This window comes from Malania oleifera, chromosome 3, assembly GCF_029873635.1.
Source record: "Malania oleifera isolate guangnan ecotype guangnan chromosome 3, ASM2987363v1, whole genome shotgun sequence".
NCBI lineage: Eukaryota > Viridiplantae > Streptophyta > Magnoliopsida > Santalales > Ximeniaceae > Malania > Malania oleifera.
Window position 1 is genome coordinate 108,719,062 of NC_080419.1, and position 21,585 is coordinate 108,740,646.

Below are 21,585 nucleotides of genomic sequence, written 5' to 3' on the forward strand. Positions count from 1 at the left end.
TGAAGGATGATATAAAAAAAATCAAAAATCATCCAAGGCAAGCGGAGGAGCCAATTCCAAGAAATGATGAGATATTGGTTATGGTTGTTGGGGTTAAATCCAGTCATATTTGTGGGAAAAATTCCAGTCACAAAGCCTCAAAGAAGCACATCATCTCCAACCCTCAAACAGAAATGTTTATTGAGTTAGAAAGTAATCTGAAGATTATGCAGGCACGCTAGGAGGACTACGACTAGCAAATGGTGAGGATGAAAGACAAAGAAGAATGCATGGAGAAGACTACAAAACACTAAGAACAGATGCTGCAGCAGCAGACGCGCTCAAACCCTATGGTGAGTGGCTTTTACTTTACAATAAAATTTTTAATTTTTAGCTGAAATCTAAATGTGGCAGTAGTACCCTTACAGCAGTACCTTCGGACAATGTTGATGATGGATACACTGTTTTTAGTGAACTTCAAGATAACTTTTGCTGCATATATTGTGGAAATGATGATTAAAAGCATAATTATTAGAATCGTATGATTCTTAACTTGAATGGTACAATTTGTATCGAGAAAGACATCAATCGGTTTGATTGCATGGGAGAATCATAGAAGGTAGTTGAGGTGAATCGGAGAATCAAATTGAATGAATTGTAAGATTAGGATGCAACTCCTCTAAAACCCAACTTAAAGATTTTTAAACCTTTTTCATGGTGGCCTTCCATTTTCTATTCACATGAGTTTTGTCCTTAAAGAGGGAAGAAAGAAGTTTGTTGGCACTCACATTATGCACCACTTATTTCTGCCGTTAGATAAGATTAGAAGAAAACCAGAGTTAGAGAAAGAAACCTGTCTTGAGAAGAAAACCAAAGTCAACTAGGTAGATGAGCTTTCAGCCGGCACGTTGTCCTCTCCACTCCTCTCGATTTAAAGATCTGATTTTCATTAGTTTCTATATTTTAGTAAGTTTTGTTTATGTTTTTTATTTATTTTATCTTCTTGTTTTAGCTATTGGAGCAAGCCCATGCATTAAAAATGACTTTTCTTATTAAACACCATAAAGTTCAAATTTTTATTGTTTTTCATTGATTGATTCCCTTAAAAACCATAAAGTTCAATTTTTCATTAAGTTTTCCTTGTTTCCTCTCCTCATTGTTTTGTAAAGAAAGCGTACACATGAATTTTTATTGTTAAATATGCAAGCTTACACCCTAACATGAATTTCAATTTTTAAAAATTATTTTGTATCCATATCTTACTTTTTAGTGTATCTTGAACTCTGACTTGGTGCTTTAGTTTTGAGTCACATAACAAGTATTATAGTTTCATAGAAAATAGCTAACTTGTTAGTTCACAAAGGTGGAATGGTTAGATCATGTTATATCTTGCTTTTATGACTAGTTTTACTTTTATATCAATATATGTATGAGAAATAGATCATAGCAGGATTTTGACCTACAAAACTTGCTTCGAAGGCAAGCGCCATTCCAATTATGAACATGGATGATCCATAGCTTTTGAAATTTCAATGTATTTTACTATTTTACTTGTTATATATATGCAAGTCATTAGGAATTGATTTTTCAAGTTTTGAACCAAATCTTACGGTTTGATTCGATTCTCAATTCTCGACTCATGAAATTTGGATTTCGAATAACAATTCGAATCTCGATTTCACAACTATTATTAAAAGTAGGGAGTAATAGATATGAGCTTCAATTGATGATCGGAATTGCTCTTTGTTAAGGTTTCTATTCCATTGCTTTTGTTCTAGGCTTGTTTCTGATTCTTAGCTAGCTGGAAGTAGCTCAGTGCAGCAATTTGGTTTTTTGAAGTGTTATTTCAAATGCTATAGCTGTTTTGATCTGTAGTTGTTCAATAGATGGACTCTGTTGCTCTTTGTTTTTGGACTCTGTTTTCCTAATAATGCTTCTTGGTCCTGGAATTATAAAGTCTTATGCAGAATTATTGAGTCTTGTGCAGATTATTGCTAGTCCTCTTTTCCCAAGGTTTCATCTTTTGTAGAACTATTGAATCTTGCGAATTCTTAGAAGTAGTTTTGGCTTCCCATCCTAATTGAGAGGATATATGGCATTTGGAGGAGTAGAATTGTGAAAAGATATTCATGTAGATTCAGGTTCAGTTGAGTCATGGTTTCTTACTTTTATGTATAAATGGAAAATGAAACCTTGGAAAAAGAGGACACAGATGATATCTTTAGATGATGTCAGGATCCTAAGATTATGATGTCAATGAGAAGCAAGTGAACTTTCTTCCTTTGATAGGATTTGTAAAAAAATAATTGTTGCAGCATAGCTATCTGCTGTAATTGTTATGGTGATGTGGGATGTCTAAAAATCTTTCTTTTTTTTTTTTCTTTTTAAATGGGCATTTGTAACTTAATGACCAAGTCTGCAATATTTTTTGTTTCTTGAGTATTTGGAAATTTGGAAGATCAAATTTTGGGGGAAGTTTTAGATATTTAATTTATTAGGTGGTTCTGTGCATGTGTTTAAAAATTGCAACAGATATCCTTCTACATAGAGGTGCGTTGGGCATATGGTTATTCACTGTGTTGATGATTATTAATTAGAATTCATTGTTGCCGAAATATCATTTCGATACACATCTTGACATAAATTAAAGTACCCATATAGTGACATCAAAACTTCAAATTGTTAAGATAAGTAATGTGGATTATATTGTCTGTGTTACTGATTTACTGCCTTCAATTAACTTGTGATTTATCAGTCACAAGTTGTTAACACAATTATTCTAAACATGAAAATCATATTGATAGCATTGGACTTGGGCATGTGTTCAAGTAACCAAACCAACATAAGTTGCAAGGCTGGAGTTAAATAACCAAGTTGAATATTTAATGGTTTCTACTTCTCTTTGACTACTACTGGGACTCTATTTTTCTTGGGAAATTACTTCTGCTTTGACCACTCTCATCATATATTGTCATTTTGGTTATGGGGTTATAGAAATGACTCGATATGATATTCTGTTGCTGTTTTTGGTTATATGGCTTTTGTTGTACTGGGCACCCCACTTGTGCCAAACACCAATACTACAACTATTGCTATTGAATATATAAGAAATTAAAGTAATGCAGAAACTAATAATAAAACAGTAAAAAAAAACAAGACAAGAAATTTACAAGGTTCGGTATAGAATTACCTACGTCCTCGGGCGCCAATGATCAATCCACTACTTTTTGACAAAGTACAACTTTGAGGTGTGTTTTACAAATGAAGAGTAGAGCTCTTTATATAACTTCAACCTCAAGTTCAAAAAACACTTCTCTCCAATGTGGGACAAATAATATAAAAAATTCAAAACAACCTTTTATACTAATGTGAAACTATTCTACCAATGTGGGACAAAAAACAACAAATCTCCACCTTGACAATAAATTCAACAAATTTTTCAGTTACCAACATTTTCTGGAGTTCCACATCATCGGCGCCTTCCAAAAATATTCAGACTTGCAGAATATTGATCAAGTCCAAACAATGTTTGAACTTGATTGTTGTCACAATCTTGGTCAACATATCTGCAAGATTTTCAGTTGTAGCAATCTTCTGAAGAAGTATCTTGCCTCCATCAATAATATCCCGCATAAAATGAAACCGAACGTCGATGTGCTTCGTTCGTGCATGGTAGACTTGGTTCTTTGCCAAATGAATAGCACTCTAGCTATCACAGAACACAACAATGTGCTTCTGAACAACTCCCAAATTTTCAAGTAAACCCTGCAACCAAATAGCTTCCTTAACAGCCTCTAAAGCTGCCATGTATTCTGTTTTTGTTGTAGACAAGGCATGGTAGACTATAAGGTAGACCTCCAACTCACTGGACCATTAGAAAATGTAAAAACATACCCAGTAGTTGATTGACGTTTATCCATATCACCTGTAAAATTAGAATCCACATATCCAACAATATGTTGATCAATAGTATTATTTTTCTCAAATACTATACCAACATCAATCGTATTCATAATATATCTCAAAATCCATTTCACAGCTTGCCAATGTCCTTTACCCGAATCATGCATATACCTGCTCACCAGACTAACAGCTTGTGAAATATCAGGTCTAGTACAAACCATTGCATACATCAGACTACCAACAGCACTTGCATAAGGAACCTGTGACATATACTTACGTTCCTCATCTGATTTAGGAGATAAAGCTGCACTAAATTTGAAATGAGGAGCAAGAGGAGTGCTTACTAGTTTTGACTGCTCAGACATGCTAAAACTTTGTACTACCTTTTTCAAATACTGTTTCTGAGACAAACTAACTCTTCCTCTCATTCTGTCTCTGCGAATCTCCATGCCAAGTATTTTCTTTGCTTCACCAAGTTCTTTCATCTCAAACTCTTGATTTAACTAACTTTTCAACTTGTTGATTTCTTCCCTATTCTTTGAAGCTATCAACATATCATCAACATACAAGAGTAAATATATAAAAGATCCATTTTGTAGTCTGCGAAAATAAACACAATGATCATATTTATTTTTGATGTACTTCTGACCCATCATAAACTGATGAAATTGTTTGTACCACTGTCTTGGAGACTGTTTTAAACCATGCAACGATTTACCCAGTTTACATACCCAATTTTCTTTTCCAGCAACCTGAAATCCATCTAGCTGAGTCATATAGATTTCCTCTTCCAAATCACCATGTAAAAATGCAGTTTTTACATCAAGCTAAACTAGTTCAAGATCAAATTGTGCTACCAAAGCCAACAAAATTCGAATGGAAGAATGTTTAACAACTGGAGAAAATACCTCATTATAATCAATGTCTTCCTTCTGTGCGTAGCCCTTAGCTACCAATCTAACTTTGAAGCGAACATTATTTGCATCTGGAAATCTTTCTTTCTTTACATAAACCCATTTGCAACCAATTGCTTTCTTACCCTTGGGCAGCTGGGCTAGCTCCCAAGTCTAATTCTGATGAAGAGACTGCATTTCTTCATCCATTGCTCTTTTCCACTTGTCTGATTCAAAGTTCCTCATTGCTTCTTTGAAAGTGTAAGGAACATTATCATCCACAATTGGAAGTGCATAGGCCACCATATCAGTATATCGAGCAGGTTTTCGAATTTCTCGTCTTGGCCTTTGAGAAACAATTGATTCTTGTTGCTATGAAGATTTTCGAATTGAAATCTCCTCTTCTTGTACACTATTCCCCACCGTAACTGGAGAGTTACCTTGTGTAGTCTCATTTCTCACTGGGTTTCCCAAAATTGTCTCAACCTCCACCTGTTGTTGAGTACCACTGGTCTTCTCTTCAACTCGTGACTCCTTGCGTATTGTTTTCTTCATCATCACAAGTTCATCAAAAGTCACATCTCTACATAAAATCATTTTTTTCGTCTCTAGACACCAAAGACGATATCTTTTGACTCCTGCACTTATCCCCAAGAATATTGCTTTCTTGGCTCTTGGATCCAACTTAGATTTTTTAACATGACAATAAGTCATAGTACCAAATACATGTAAAGAATCATAATCACTAGCAGGCTTTTCAGACTATACCTCATACGGTGTTTCCCCCTATTGCAGATGATGGTGGACGATTGATGAGATGACACACATATCTAACAGCCTCAACCCAAAACCTTTTGTCTAACCCAGCATTAGAAAACATACATCGAACTTTCTCCAACAAAGTTCGATTCATGCGCTCTGCCACCCCATTCTGTTGTGGTGTATTTCGAACTGTGAAGTGTTGAGCAATACCTTCATCAGTTCATCCTGACATACCTTCATAAACGGGTCACTCGTGTATTCACCACCATTATCTGACCTAAGCCGTTTAATCTTTTTGTCAGTTTGAGTTTCAACTAATTTTCTCCACTTAAGGAAAATATCACACACTTCATTTTTATGCTTCATAGAATACACCCAAACTCTTCTGGAAAAATTATCAACAAAAGTGACAAAATAATGCATACCACCCAACGAAGCCGTTTTTGTGGGCCCCCATACATCTGTATGGATATAGTCTAAAATACCTTCAGTCTAATGGATTGCTGTGTCAAATTTCACTCTAGTTTGTTTTCCCAGAATGTAATGCTCACAAAATTCAAGTTTGCATACCTTTGCACCCTTTAACAAACCTTGCTTAGCTAATTGTTGCAAAAATTTTTCTCCTACATGTGCTAATCGCATATGCCATAACCTAGTTGTATCTGAACCTGCATCTTTCTCAAAAACAACAGCTACTGAGCCAATAACTGTACTACCTTGTAAATAATATAAGTTATTTTTCCTATTCCTTTCATCACCACCAGCGCACCTGATTTAATCTTTAAGGTTCCATCTTTCAAAGTGTTAGTGAACCCTTTAGATTCTAAGGCACCCAATGAAATCAGATTCTTCTTTAGGCTTGGAACATACCTAACATCAATCAAGGTCTTAATAGTTCCATCTTGACATTTCAACTGTATTGATCCTATTCCAGTTGTTTTACAAGTATTATCATTTCCCATAAAAACAACCCCACCATCTAATTCTTCAAAATTAGAGAATCATTCCCTATTGGGACACATGTGATAGGAACAACCAGAATCCAAAATCCACTCACCAAAATAATGTGACGAAGATGTTCCAACAAGAGAAAAATATGACTCACTTCCATCATCATTGGCTATATTGGCATTAGAGTGTGCTTTGCCCTTATTCTTCTGCTGTAATTTAAGGCAAACTTTCTTCTAATGCCCTCTCTCATGACAAAAGGCGCATTCATCTTTAGCAGGTCTCCCACGAGATTTACTCCTCCCATGAGATTTATTCTTCCTTCCAGGCACACGACTCTGAGAATGTCCCCTTATTGTTAGTGCTTCTGCTGTTTCTTTATGGACCCTCTAATCCTTCTTTCTGCATTCAGTACTAATCAATGCAGTATAAACAGCATCATAAGTAACTTTATCTTTCCCATACAATAAAGTGGTGGTCAAATGTTCATACTCATCAGGGAGAGAATTCAGTAACAATATGGCTTTATCCTCATCTTTCACCTTTTCATCCAAATTTAACAAATCGGCCAAAATTTTATTGAAAGCATTTATGTGGTCATTAATCAAAATACCTGGTTGATACTGGAAGCGAAACAATTTCTTTTTCAAATAGAGCCAATTTTCCAGACTCTTGGTCATAAATGTATCTTCCAATGTCTTCCACAATTTCTTTGCATATGTCTCCCTCATAACATAATATTTATGATTTTTGGCGAGACACAGACGAATCGTACCACATGCTTGACGATTGATCTTTTCCCAATCTCTGTCACCCATATCTACTAATTTATCATCGAAAGCAATATCTAGTTCTTACTGATACAAGATGTCCATCACCTCACATTGCCACATACCAAAATTATTGGTACCATCAAATTTCTCCACCTCAAACCAAGCATTAGCTATCATCTTCGATGATGATGTCGAAGCCGAAGGGGTTGGAGTTCGTGTGGACAGAGTTTCTTCTAATGCTGCACTAGTTTCTACCATCTTTTATATATTCAATAGCAACCAACAAAGCAAAAGGCCTAGGATGAATAGTACGTACCAACTGTGTCTATTCTGTTTTATCCTATGAAATTCCACTTTGACCAGGCCAAGCTCCAGGGAGTGACTGAGCCGCAATGGTCTCTAAGCACTCGCTTAGACAAGGTCTTTCTTAGGCATCAAACGTGGAATCAAGGATCCTAACAGAGGAACACCTCCGTATCAACATTATTCAACCTAACTCTGATACCAATTGTTGTGCCGGGCACCCCACTTGTGCCAAAGTACCAATACTACAACTATTGCTATTGAATATATAAGAAATTAAAGTAATGCAGAAACTAATAATAAAACAGTAAAAAAAAAACAAGACAAAAAATTTACGAGGTTCGGTATAGAATTACCTACATCCTCGGGCGCCAATGATCAATCCACTACTTCTTGACAAAGTACAACTTTGAGGTGTGTTTTACAAATGAAGAGTTAAGCTCTTTATATAGCAAGTCCAAAAAACACTTCTCTCCAATGTGGAACAAATAATATAAAAAATTCAAAACAACATTTTGTACTAATGTGGAACTATTCTACCAATGTGGGACAAAAAACAGCAGTTTTAAATCTTGTCAATGAACAGTGCATTGTGAAACAGTGCTTGTCATTTTCAAACTCCAAAGGCATCTATCAAGGCCTTTTATTGTATTTGAACACATCACAGAACATTTTCAACAATAAAACACATTCAAGTAATGTACATGAATTTAACAGTTCTTACTTTTCTTGAGCTTGAGTGTTAATCCATACTTTGTCTGAGTTTCACTATTAATTCATGCTTTACAAGAAACTAAGTGTGACTTTATACTTTGCTTTGCTGGGTTTTCGACAAACCAAATGTGCAATCGCTCTCTATGCACAACCTGTCTTGTCAAACCATTGGATAAAATAACAAAAGACATAACAAGCACTTAAGTAGGGTAGGGTGTGTTTGATGTATATGAAGCTAGGGCAGAGTATTTATGCACATGAAAAATAGTAGTTGGAGGCCAGATCCATCTGCGGACTAGCTAGGTAGCTTGATCAATAACAGTACTGATGATGGGAGTAATTGTAGGGCATCCATCACATGTTGACCCTTTTTCGTTTTTTCATTATCCCCTACACTGCACTACAACTGCACACATTTATCTCCATCCTGCATCATGCATATCACTGCATGCGTGCATAACAGTGAGGGAGCACAACTAGCTGCAGTCAAGAGTAGGGTGCGTTTAATGTATATGATGCTATGGTAGAGTCAATCTAACAATTGAACTGCATGCCGAATTTTTCATTAATTCTTAGCATAATATGCTCATAGATACGATGAATGTATAATTCTTACTGAGCATTGATTAAGCAGAATCTCTCACTAATCCAATATGGATGACGAATGTGTAATTGTAAGAAAACAAAACCATTTTGCATTTACCTTGCAGTGGCTTCTTTAATTGATATGCTCCTTTTGTACTCAAGAAACCTAAACAACATAAAAGCAAATTTTTGTTAGTTTTGACTCTTTCCCATTTTTGCAGCAGTCCTGTAATATGTTGCTCTAATTTGGAGCAGGTCCAATTGTTTGGGAATGTTCAATTTTCAGGAGAGAAAAACGATTTTTTCATTGGTTCTTGTTTTTTTCTATTTGCATTTTGTAGGATTGTGGTGATGGTGACAGTGATGAAAATGGTTGATGGGTGCAATTGGAAAGGATGGTAGTGATGGTGACACTCTAGGATGCTTGATGCTTGAGAGTTTGGGAATGACTATTTTGTGTAACTATTTTGCAGAAATAGTTAATTTTGTTAACAATTTGGAACATGGATCTATGTTATTCATATTTTGGGACATGGATGCCCGGTGACTTGAGAAGTTTGTAGGACTAATATTTGTTGAATTTTCTTAAGTCGTTTTGAGTACAAATGATACTATGTTTCAAGGATAAAATTATAATTTCAGATAATTTAGGATCATTTTTAACTTCAAATGGAATAATAGGAGACGAAAATTGTCCTAAGAACTCTTCTAGGTGTCCCCAATTTGCATTAAATTGAAAATGATGAAATTGAATTAGGGACGGCTTGTCCTTTAGCTTCTCAGAATATTGGGGATGAAGTGTTCTTATAAAATTTGAGGACAAATTGTCTTATATACCTTCAAAAATATTCAGGACGAATTATAACTCATCCCCTAAACAAATTAACTATCAGGGACAACCTTTTCCTAAAGAGAGTATTGGGACAATCTGTCCTTATTTAAGGTAGGAGTAGGGGAGAAATTTTGTCCCCTAAGTTAGGGACGTCTTTGAAATAGTCATCCCCCATAGTTTCAGCGACGAAGGAATCAGGAACGACAATAGGGACAATATTTTTCATCCTTTATGCTTTTGAGGATGATTTTTCTTACTTTTGGGTGGTTGTCTCTATAAATCAATTTTCTTGTAGTGTAATTAATGGATATACACTTTTAGGAAATATGATTAATGCTTTGATAATTTTTAAATATTTGAAAAAAAAAATAAGGACAGCCATGGAATAGAATATTTTGTTGGAGAAAAAGCAAGCATTTAGCTTTTAAAAGTTTCAAATCTGTAACTTTTAAAAGCTCTTCAAAAAGCTATAGCTGACTTAGAAAAGATGGAAAATCTAATTGTCAAATACTTTAAAACTAACTTTTACTTTTAAAAAAGAGAAGTTGGGGCAAAAAAGGAGACCAACTCACTCGAAGTATCGATTGCATAAGAAGAGAGCCTAATGTAGCCAAGGATGACTCACCAGCAAAGAAAATACAAATTAATAATGGCTAAAAAGAAAATGCAAATATCGGATGCCGGTAAATCATCCTTGGCTGCACTCAACTCTCCACCTCTATATATGTAACGTCACGTGCACAAGCTGGGGTCATTCTTTGGCTGCATATGCTATCAGGCCCTACATGAGAAGAAGAGAGCCCAACATAGCCAAGTACAACTTGCCCATATACAAATCATGCATATATATATATATATATATATATATATATATTATCATACACACACATATATATAATTGATTACATATATGGTTCTAGCAAGTCATCCTTGGCTGCATTACACTCTCAGCCTCTTCATGCAAAGCTCCATCACCAATCAAATATTCCATACACACATATATATACACTAAAGATCATAGCTAGCTACCTATACCTACCTATTCATTTTCTACGCTTTGCATAATTTGTAGATAAGATGTGACATGTGAGGAGGGACTGAGGGCATATATATAGGCAGCTGCTAGAGTTCATTTGTATGACAAACGAAGATGATTAGTACTGCTTAATTGGGACGCTAAATGTGCCCATGCAGCATCCCTCCCTCGTGTAAAGGACCCATGCGGGCGTTGAAAACTTTTTGGAGTTGTTTGTGCCTACATGGGAATATATACGTGCAAGCGTACAAATGGATATTGCTCCTATTTCAGCTTCTATTATATGAAAAGTGTTATTCCTCATCTTCATGTCCAATCTGATGAAAAGTACCTTTTCTATTAATTACTTTTTCTATGCAGTACTTAAAGTATTAGCTATCGTCTACACACTTTTTTCATAGAAGTACTTATTTTATATATTTTTTACAATAAATTTTTTTTTAAGATGTTTCAAATAAGAGTTAAAAGATCTTATTGTTCAGTCTTTGACCATCCCACTAATTTTATATTTATATATATACATGGTTTTAAAAAAAGGCCGCAAACGGTTTTTTGGGTTGTCGATACCGTTACACACCACGAAATCAATGGGAAGAAAAATCATGGTTGTAGCAGCCATTATGGACCGCAACCATTACGTAAAGGCCGCCACGGCCGTTACGTGACCGCTACAGAACTGTTACGCCAAAAAAATTATTTTATTTTTTACTTTTTTTCTCACTTTTTCCTCTCTTTCATAAATCATTTTCAATATACCATGTGGCGAGAGGGGAAAAAAATTATAATGAGGATGACAATGATATAAAATTTACTATTTCTTTAATACTCACAAGAGATACATTAATTAACAATTTGAAAATACTAACTTGTTAGGAAAATATTTTATTTTGATACTATTAGTAATGTGATATTTATGTTATATATTTTTCAACTTCAACATTCTTTCTTTTCTAGCCATTTTATATTTGTATTATTTGTATGTCTTATGTGTCTAATAGATTAGTGGAGTGTATAATGTATTTTGTTTTATTAATTAATTTAGCACACATAAGAATTTATCACAGATAAGAACAACAAAAAGTATAAACATGCACGCACACTTAATTTTTCTTTCAATGGTGGTTAAAACAAATGTAAACTTATGTAGATGACTTTGTCATTGCCCCCATTGTGCAATCACATATTTTTCAAAAAAATTGAAAGTCAAATATGATCAAAAGTCAAAAAGAATAAGCAATCAAGAGATTAATAAAATTAACCACAAAAGGGAACCAAAGTAGGAAAACTGCTGAAAATCCAAGAAAAGTAACAATAAACACACATAAAATACAAAAATAAAAAAAACAAAACAAAAATGTATGCAGTAAAATAATAAGGTTATAATATTTATTTCCAAAGAAGAAGAAGAAGAAGATTAGAAACCAATAGAAGCTGTTGTGAGGTTGGGCAGGTGGCCAATGCTTAATTGCTACGTGGCAAGAGGGTATAGATTCGCATATGCACAAAGCAATCAAAAAGTTTTCAACGGGCTGTTGGGTCTTTTAATGGTGTAAAGCTAGCTAGATAGCTAGGGACAATGCATGGGCACTTGGCGTCCCCATTAAGCAGCTGGGTCTTCAGGATAGAATCACTAGCTACAGAGGGGAAGGAATTTGGGACAATGCAGGCAATTGTGCCCTTTGGCAAGTTGGCATTGTTTGGTCTCTTGCCCTTTTTGGAAGATAAGGGTCTTCAATTTTCATTACAGAGAGAGAGTATTGAAGGAAATAATATGAGCCACACAAGACTAATCCCTGTACGGGAGTACTCTGATTTTTGTCAACAGAAGAGCTCTAGCTGCTGCCTATATATACACCCTCACTACTCTCACATCTCATCTACAAATTAAGCAAGGAAAAAAAAATGAATAGGTAGCTAGCTTGAGGTTTAGCATATATGTGTGTCAACGTGGTGTGTGTATGTGTGTGGCGAATTGATAGCTGAAGGAGACTTGCATGAAGAGGCAGAGAGTGTAATGCAGCCAAGGATGACTTGCTGGAACCATCCCTGAATTATGCAATGAAAGGGATAGTTCAATGCATTGTTCTCATCTGTTCACTGGCAAGTCGTTCTCGGCTATATTAGGCTCTCTTCTTCTCATGTAAGACCTTAAATGGCTTGGTGTATATATATATATATATATATATATATATATATATATAACTATGAAGATACATAGCAACATACGCAGCTGCAGAGCTTCCCCAATTTGTGCACATGATGATACATATACATATGGAGAAGGAGAGTTGAGTGCAGCCAAGGATGACTTGACCGGCGCCAGGCATTTCCTTTTTCATTTTTTGCCCGTATTAACTTGTAATAATTTCCTCCCCCGGTTAGTCATCCTTGGCTACATTTGACTATCTTCTCATTCCACGCATAAGACCCAGCAATTGGAACTTCACCATCAACAAATGTTTTCAGTCTGCATAAGGATATCAACTAATATGTCAGTTCCAGTAACTTCCTCGACAACTTTATAAGCATGTACCTAAATCTGATATGGTTCTATTTTGGGGCCCACACAAATCACCTAACTCAACCCTGTTGGACATAAAAAAATACTTGCGATCATTTGTGAAGGCTCCAAAAGAAAACCTGCACATTAAATTTGAGATAAATGTCTGTATAACCAGTGGGAAGGCTAGCATTTTCCTCATCATATATAGTGTCCACAAATAACAAGGAGATAATCTAATAATGTAGTGCAGCACATGATGACCAATCAGTAAGCAAAACTTTATTGGTTAAGAACAAAATAAAGACCTCATCTGCAGTGATGGGTTCTTATCACACAACCGCATGTGGATGAAAGTATTACACCAAAATAAAGACCTTTGGGCCATCACAAGATTGTTGGGAGTAAAGATTCCAACTGGAACAAGTCGTTAATAATAAAAATAATTCCTTTGTAAATTCTATAGATTATTATTATCTATATAAGAATAGCTCTTTTCAGCTCAAATAGTTTAGTTAGCTAACTAGCTTAGAACACAGGTCACTATCATCATGCATCCACTACAAATTAAACTGCCTCAAAAAGTCAAAACCATATTTTCATGATATCCTGTAGCAAGTTTGATAATAATGGTAATACCCTTAGAAGCACATTTATTCAAAATTTAATCATCAGTGTGTCCCAAAGAAAGTTGAGCAGTACACCGCTCAAACTCTTATATTTGATACTGATTATATTATCCTTTTTTAGTGTAGCATTAATGTATGAGAGTTCACATATTCAAACTATATTTAGTAGACTAAACTTTATTCTAGAGACAATGACAAAAGTATGTAAAGTTATTGATCTTAATATTGATTTTCTATAACTGTACGGAATTATAAAATAATTTTATGGAGAATTTTTTACTGTAAGTTTGTAACTATGTTCTTTCGTAATGTAAATTTTTAATGTAAATTTATGACATGATCAACTCAGTTGGATGAAGTGGAAACATGGGATTTTCATCTCTTTTTTTTGGCTTTCTTTGATTAGTAGAAAGAATAGGGCCGGAAAATTATTGAGGAAATTCCTATAGTATTATTCCCAAATGAAGTATTTTGGAAGCATTGTCTCACCCTTTTCTTTGTCATTTTTTAGACCTAAAGGGAGGCTAGATGTCTGTATGTGCATGTAATTTGCAATTCTAACCATCAATTGAGACAATATGACTCATAAATTAAAAACATGAGTTCATAATATTTTGCAAAGAATGTGTGCTGCCCATACAAATTTTAGAAACTGATTAAGAAAGCAAGTCCTTTTAGCTAATTTCATATTCAGAGATCTTGCCATTTTCATGTAATCAATTTTTTAAGCAACACTAACACAAGCCAAAAGGTAAAAGAATTTGCTTCTGCAAGATAAAAGATTAAATATCCAACTTTCAAAAAGGTAAAAGAAAATTCTTATAAGATTTCAACAATTTTAACCTATAGTAAGTGATATTCTATTTCAATCGGAGAATTTCAGTTTCGTTTTTTCAGCTGATCAAACCAAGCTTATGTTTTTTGTCTTGAAGTTAATTTTTTAAGGATGTAGCTTATGTTTTTTCAGGAGGTATGCCCAACATATTAGAACAAAGGGGGATACAATACAAAGTACAGGGCGTAACAGAATCTGCTGCACCTCTTTACAAGAGGTATATAGCACTGAATATCCCTAGTTAATGGTACAAGTAATTTCATTACAGTGAAAGTTTAATGCCTGGAAAACAATTTAATTCCTAGCTATCCAGGTGTTGTAGATGCTAGCTGCAAGGATAAGGTAACTCAAATCTGAAGCGGGGCTTTTAGTCATCCTTGTTAGGCTTACAATTGCCTCTCCCCAATATTTGAAAGGTTTAGACATTTTCAAATTTTCAGCAAGCTCCAGGCAGATTTGACTAGAGGAGGAGCAAGTGAAGAAAAGATGGTCCCTTCTTTCCCTTAAATTATGACAAAAATGCCAAACATGTGTGTGTGTGTGTGTGTGTGTGTGTGTGTGTGTGTGTGAGAGAGAGAGAGAGAGAGAGAGAGAGATTCCATTTGACTTCCTGTCCAGGGATTTTAAACTGTTGGAGAAAGACAACCAAACAATGATAGCATATACGGAATATGCCACTTAAACCAGACGATATCTAAAATTTCTTCTACCCTAATTATCTCCTAGATGTGGGGAAATATGGGTCTGGCAGAACTACTTCAAATCCTTGCAAAGGTGATAACATCGATGGCTGTAGGGTTAGGAGCAAGCAGTCAATCTTCTAGGCCAGCACCATGTTCCATCTTCTATAACACGTGGAACCTTGGCTCAAGGAATAGAGAGAGGTCCTTACAAACATTAACTCATGAACAAAGGCTTAAAAGGGGTGCCAGTTATCAAAGAACATGAAGTATGCAGATTATGGGTGGAGGATTTAAGACAAAGGAATCGAATTGTTTTATATTCTGAGTTTATAAAAGCTACTATTAGCCCCAGGCCAACATGTTAATATTTTTTGCCTTGCAAAAATCCTACTTGATTGATTAATTGCATTCACTATTAAAAAGAAAAAAAAAAAATTGGAGGCCATTCACCTTACTGTCAGTTCTGTAAATGTGAAACATGTAGTGAGGGGGCGCTTTCCTACCTTTAAAAGTATGTGTTATCAGGAGTGAGACCCCCTACCACAAGTCTTATGTCAAGGTAACTGGTGTTAAGGACAACATGAAGAAGCTGCTCCCCTTTATAATTTTCCAAAAATTGGAAAAATAAATGTGTTGTAAACCTAGAGATGGAGGAGAGAAGAAGCAAAGATGAGAAGAGAAGAAAAGAAGAACAAAGTAAGAGAAAGGAGGAGGCAGCAGTATCCTAGAGAGTAATGTACAGCTCCAGGTCTTCCCTCTTGTATATTAATAATAATAAAATTCTTAAGGACAAAAATACCCCACTTACACAACCTAATTCCTGAAATAACCTATTTTCTTCTAACACTCCCCCTCAAGCTAGAGATGTATAAGTATCAACCAATCCCAGCTTGTTACAAACATTAGACAAGGCAGTCTTAAATAAAAGCTTTGTGAAAACATCGCCCAACTGATCCACAGATTGCACAAAAGGTATATTTTTTCTGAGATTATAACGCAGCAGAGTCTCAATGCCAAGAAAGTAATGCAGAATATCCAAGTCCTAGATTTGAAATTTAGCTTGAAACCACTGCTTAGCATCTGCAATCCCACTCTGGTCACTGCCAATGATGATGATATTATCAACATAAACTACTAGAAGTATCAGACCTGCCTCTGTTTTGCAGACGAACACCGAATGATCAAAATAGAACTGGATGAAAACCATATGTAGAGACCACCGCACTAAATTTGTCAAACCAAGCTCAAGGAGACTGTTTAAGAGGCGTTATGCAACCTACATACTTTACCATCCTCACGCTAAGCAACATACCCAAGAGGCTGCTCCATGTATAACTCTTCCAGTGAATCTCCATATAAAAATGCACTCTTCACATCCAATTGGTATAAGGGCCAATCAAAATTAATGCCAACGAGATTAACACATGAACAAAGTTTAGTCGAGCAACAGGAAAGAAGATCTCAAAATAATCAATACCATATATTTGGGTGTACTCCTTAGCAACTAACTGAGCCTTAAGTCGTCCAATAGAGTCATCAAGAAGCTATTTAATAATGTAGACCCAACGACACCTAACCAACTCCTTACAGGGAGGAAGATCCACCAAGTCCCATGTCTCTCGAGTGGTCAAAGCATCCATTTCTACATCTATTGCATGCTTCCACCCCGGGTTGGCAATCACTTCAACATGCGAGGAAGGAACAGAAACAGAGGAAATAGACAAGGAGTAAGAATACATAAGGCTAGGAAGGTGAAGAACTGAAACATAATGAGCAATAGGATAAGTAGTTAAGGACCACGTACATGTTCAAGTACCTTTCCGGTGAGCAATGGGCAAATCCAAGTCACACTGGGATGGATCTCCAAAATCAGAATTTGAAATAGTTATGGGCAAAAGAGGCGGCTGCACGGTGGTAGGGATGTCTATGCTTGCTTTCTATCATTCACAATGGATTTGGATGAGGAACTGAAGATTTTTGGAGAGAGATAACAGAAGGAACCAAAGGATCAACACATATGGGGGAATAAAAAATCATTGTGGACTCAAAATAGGTTCATCCAAGGAGCACCCTACACTGGAGAAATAAGGTATCCCTTCAAAAAATATGACATTTGCATTAACATATTTCCTGCGAGTGTAGGAATCATAAAATTTATAACCTTTTTGAGTTCTCAAGTATCCGAAAAAGACACATTTAACAGTAGGAGGAGAGAACTTGTCCTATCCAATATGCAGAACATGAACAAAAAATGTGCAACCAAAGAAAAGAGACAGGGAAGAGAATATGGATGTTTCTAGATACACAATGAGAAAGGGCATTGTCCCCTTAGAACACTGGAAGGCATCCTATTGAGCAAAAAACAAATTGTAAGAAGAGCATCAGTCCTGAGGGGGCACCGAAAGCTTGGCATTAATTTCTAAGTTGGATAGATTTAGCACAATGATTGAACGAACTATTTCTACAATGGCATTTTTATAAGCATAAGGATATGATCACCTTATCAATATTGAAGGAAAACATAAAATGAAATTATTTTTGGTTTTGGTGATAATTTTGCCAAATGTGTTACATTTCCACATTTACCCCTATTTATAGTGGTGCTGGCATTTACGCAAATTTTAAGGAAACTAAATATGCTATTTTAAGTTGCAAAGAATTGTATATGAGTAAAGGTCATAGTCATCAAAAGGATTATTTCGACATTAGCAATCGATGCCCATTAGAATTTTAACCCTAGCAATCTTGTGACTGATTGCAATAATGTAACATAAGGTTGTTATGTTGGTGGAGTACTTTCCTCCTTACACTAAGCCCTCACTTTCGATCAATGAAGTTTTGAATCAAGAAAAACTTCCTCACTTAGTGAAGCTTTACTCGGTGATCATGCAATTACTGTTTCTCCAAAACAACAAATTGATGATCATTTTTATACGGCTGTATTTGGAACATCTGAATTAAATGTCCTACACACTCTGGACTTCCATCAATTAGAAATAGAAAATTAGGCTACGGGTTTGGTCAAACTTTTAATTGATAGAGATTATTAATTACAAAGAAAATCAAAACCAACCACGTGCATGACTAAGAATTTTGAAATAATTAGAAAAGAAGAGGTACAAGTGTAATTGACCTCGGCCATCAATTAAAATGTGAAAACTAATTGAATCCAGTACCTTTTTCATTTAAACATAGTACCACCTAATTTTTCAAGTAATGTTTAGTGGATATTTACATTAAGACTCTGGATCCTTTCACATATATTAATATCAGCAGCAGATCAGTGTAGCCAAGCGAAGTACTGCATTGCATGAGAAGAGAGCCCAATGTAGCCAAAGATGACTCACTGACAGAGAAAATACAAATTAATAAGGACTAAAAGGAAAATGCAAGTGTCGAATGCCAATAAATCATCCTTGGCTGCACTCAACTCTCCACCTCTATTTATATGGCATCATGCGCACAAGTTGGGGTCATTCTTTGGCTACATATGCTATGTAGGCCTTACATGAGAAGAAGAGAGCCCAACATAACCAAGAACAACTTGCCAGCTGAAAAATCATGCATATACATATACACACACACACATCACATACGCATATATAATTGGATCCCTTTACTTGTATAACACATATATAATTGGATCCCATTACTTGTAGAACACAAATATAATTGGATCCCTTTATTTGTATAACACATATATAATTGGATCCTATTACTTGTAGAACACAAATATAATTGGATCCCTTTACTTGTATATAGATATGGTTCCAGCAAGTCATCCTTGGCTGCATTACACATTCAGCCTCATGCAAAGGTCCTTCAGCAATCAATTCCATAAAAACACACATACAAATACTAAACCTCCTAGCTAGCTACCTATACCTACTTATTCATTTTCTGTGCTTTACTTAATTTGTAGATAAGATGTGAGATGTGAGGAGGGAGTGAAGGTATATATATAAGCAGCTGCTAGAGTTCATCTGTTGACAAATGAAGATGATGACTACTGCTTAATTGGGATGCGAAATGTGCCCGTGCATTATCCCTCCCTCCAGTAAAGGGCGTTGAAAACGTTTTTTTGGAGTGGTTTGTGCATGCAAGGGAATATACCAACCATCCAACTAGTATACATATCTTGTACGTGCATACCTACAAGATGGACATTGCTCCTATTTCAGGTTCTATCGTCAGCTGAAAAGTGGTATTCCTTATCTCCGTGTGTCCAATCTGATGGTAAGTACCTTTTCTAACAACTACTTCATCTAATAACTACTTAAGTACTTGTTGCTTACAAAACAGACACCTTTTTTGATAAAACTGCTTATTCTAACTATTTTTTACACTAAATATTTTTTTTCAATCTTTGACCATCACAATTATATATATAGTCCTATTTGTTTAATATTCTTACTTCAATTCCTATATATTCTAAAGAATTGAAAATGAAATACTATGTAGATTGATCAGTTATCCCCTTTTGATGATTGACTTCTTTCCTATTCTTTTTACAAAAAAAAAATGTTCATTAATTATAGAACAAAGTGTTTCTTTTTTATTTTAGTAAAAGAATAAAATAATAGTAAAACTAGCCAAAGGAGGAATTGTGTTCAACACAAAATGTGATAATTGGTAATGGAAGTAATTAATAAGATTATGAAAATGACTTTATCGACATCATGCAGCAATTGCGTATTTTTCAAAAAAAAAAATCAAAGATACCGATAGTCAAAAAGAAAAATTACTCGAGAGATTAATAAGAAAGTTAATCACAAGAGGGGATTAAAATAGGACAACTCTTGGAAATCTAATTAAAGTAAAAATAAAAAACAAAAAAAATATAGCAGAAAAATGATAAGGTTAGAATATTTATTTCGAAAAAAAAAAAGAAACCAATACAAGCTGTTGTGGGGTTGGGCAGGTGGCCAATACTTAATCATTGCATGGCAAGATGGTATAGATTCCCATATGCACAAACCAATCAAAAAGTTTTCAATGGGCTGTTGGGTCTTTTAATGGTGTAAAGCTAGCTAGATAGCTAGGGACAGTGCGTGGGCACTTGGCGTCCCAATTAAGCAGCTGGGTCTTCATGATCACTAGCTACAGAGGGGAAGGGATTTGGGACAATGCATGCAATGGTGCCCTTTGGCAAGCTGGCATTGTTTGGTCTTGCCCTTTCTGAAAGATGTCCCAATGCATGCTTCAATTTCCTTAAATATTTACATTAGAGAAAGAGAGAGAGAGAGAGAGAGAGAGAGAGAGAGAGAATATTGAAGGAAATAATATGAGCCACACATGACTAATCCCACTATTGCTCGTAAGTACTGATCTTTTTCAACAGATGAGCTCTAGCCGCTGCCTATATACACCCTCACTACTCACATCTTATCTACTAATTAAGCAAGGCAGAGAAAATGAATAGGTAGCTAGCTAAAAATTTAGTATATGTGTGTGTCAACGTGGTGTGTGTGGAATTGATGGCTGAAGGAGCCTTGCATGAAGAGGCAGAGAGTGTAATGCAGCCAAGGATGACTTGTCGGAACCATATATAATGCAATTCAACAGATTGTTAAATGCATGATTCGTATCGGTTCACGGGCAAGTCATTATTGGCTATGTTAGGCTCTCTTCTTCTCATGTAAGACCTTAAATGGCTTGGTATATTTAAAAACATATAAAGATACATAGCAACATAATGCAGCTGCAGAGCTTCCACAGTTTGTGGACATGATGATACATATATATATATATATATATGGAGATGGAAAGCTGAGTGCAGCCAAGGATGACTTGACCGGCGCTGGGCATTTCCTTTTCATTTTTTTCCCATATCAACTTGTATTAATTTCCTCCGCCATTGAGTCATCCTTGGCTACATTTGACTATCTTCTCATTTTACACATGAAACCCAGCAATTGGAACTTCACCATCAACAAATGTTTCATTATGCACAAGGATGTCGATTAATATGTTGGTTCCACTTGTTTTTTCAACAGTTTTACAAACATATACCTAAATCTGTTACAGTGCTCTTTTGGGACCCACACAAATCACCCAACTCAGCACTGATGTGCATGTGACTTAAAAAAGTACTATCACATCAGATTAAGGTACCCGAGTGATGATTTGTGAAGGCTCCAAAAGGAAACCTGCAAATCAAATTTGGGATACTTGTTTGTAAAACTAGTGGGAAGCCTAGCATTTTCCTTG

At 35.4% G+C, this 21,585-nt stretch overlaps 1 long non-coding RNA gene across 1 annotated transcript in view; it reads right to left on the reverse strand.

Moving 5' to 3' along the window:
* The window catches only part of LOC131151830 (uncharacterized), a 31,898-nt gene extending 20,707 nt beyond the window's left edge, over nucleotides 1–11,191 (reverse strand). Inside the window, exons 1-2 of the long non-coding RNA XR_009135766.1 lie at nucleotides 10,265–11,191; nucleotides 8,979–9,026 (exon numbers count right to left, since the gene is read on the reverse strand). This is a non-coding gene — a long non-coding RNA (uncharacterized LOC131151830). The remainder of the gene's footprint in view (nucleotides 1–8,978; nucleotides 9,027–10,264) is intronic.
* Nucleotides 11,192–21,585: the final 10,394 nt, after the last annotated feature.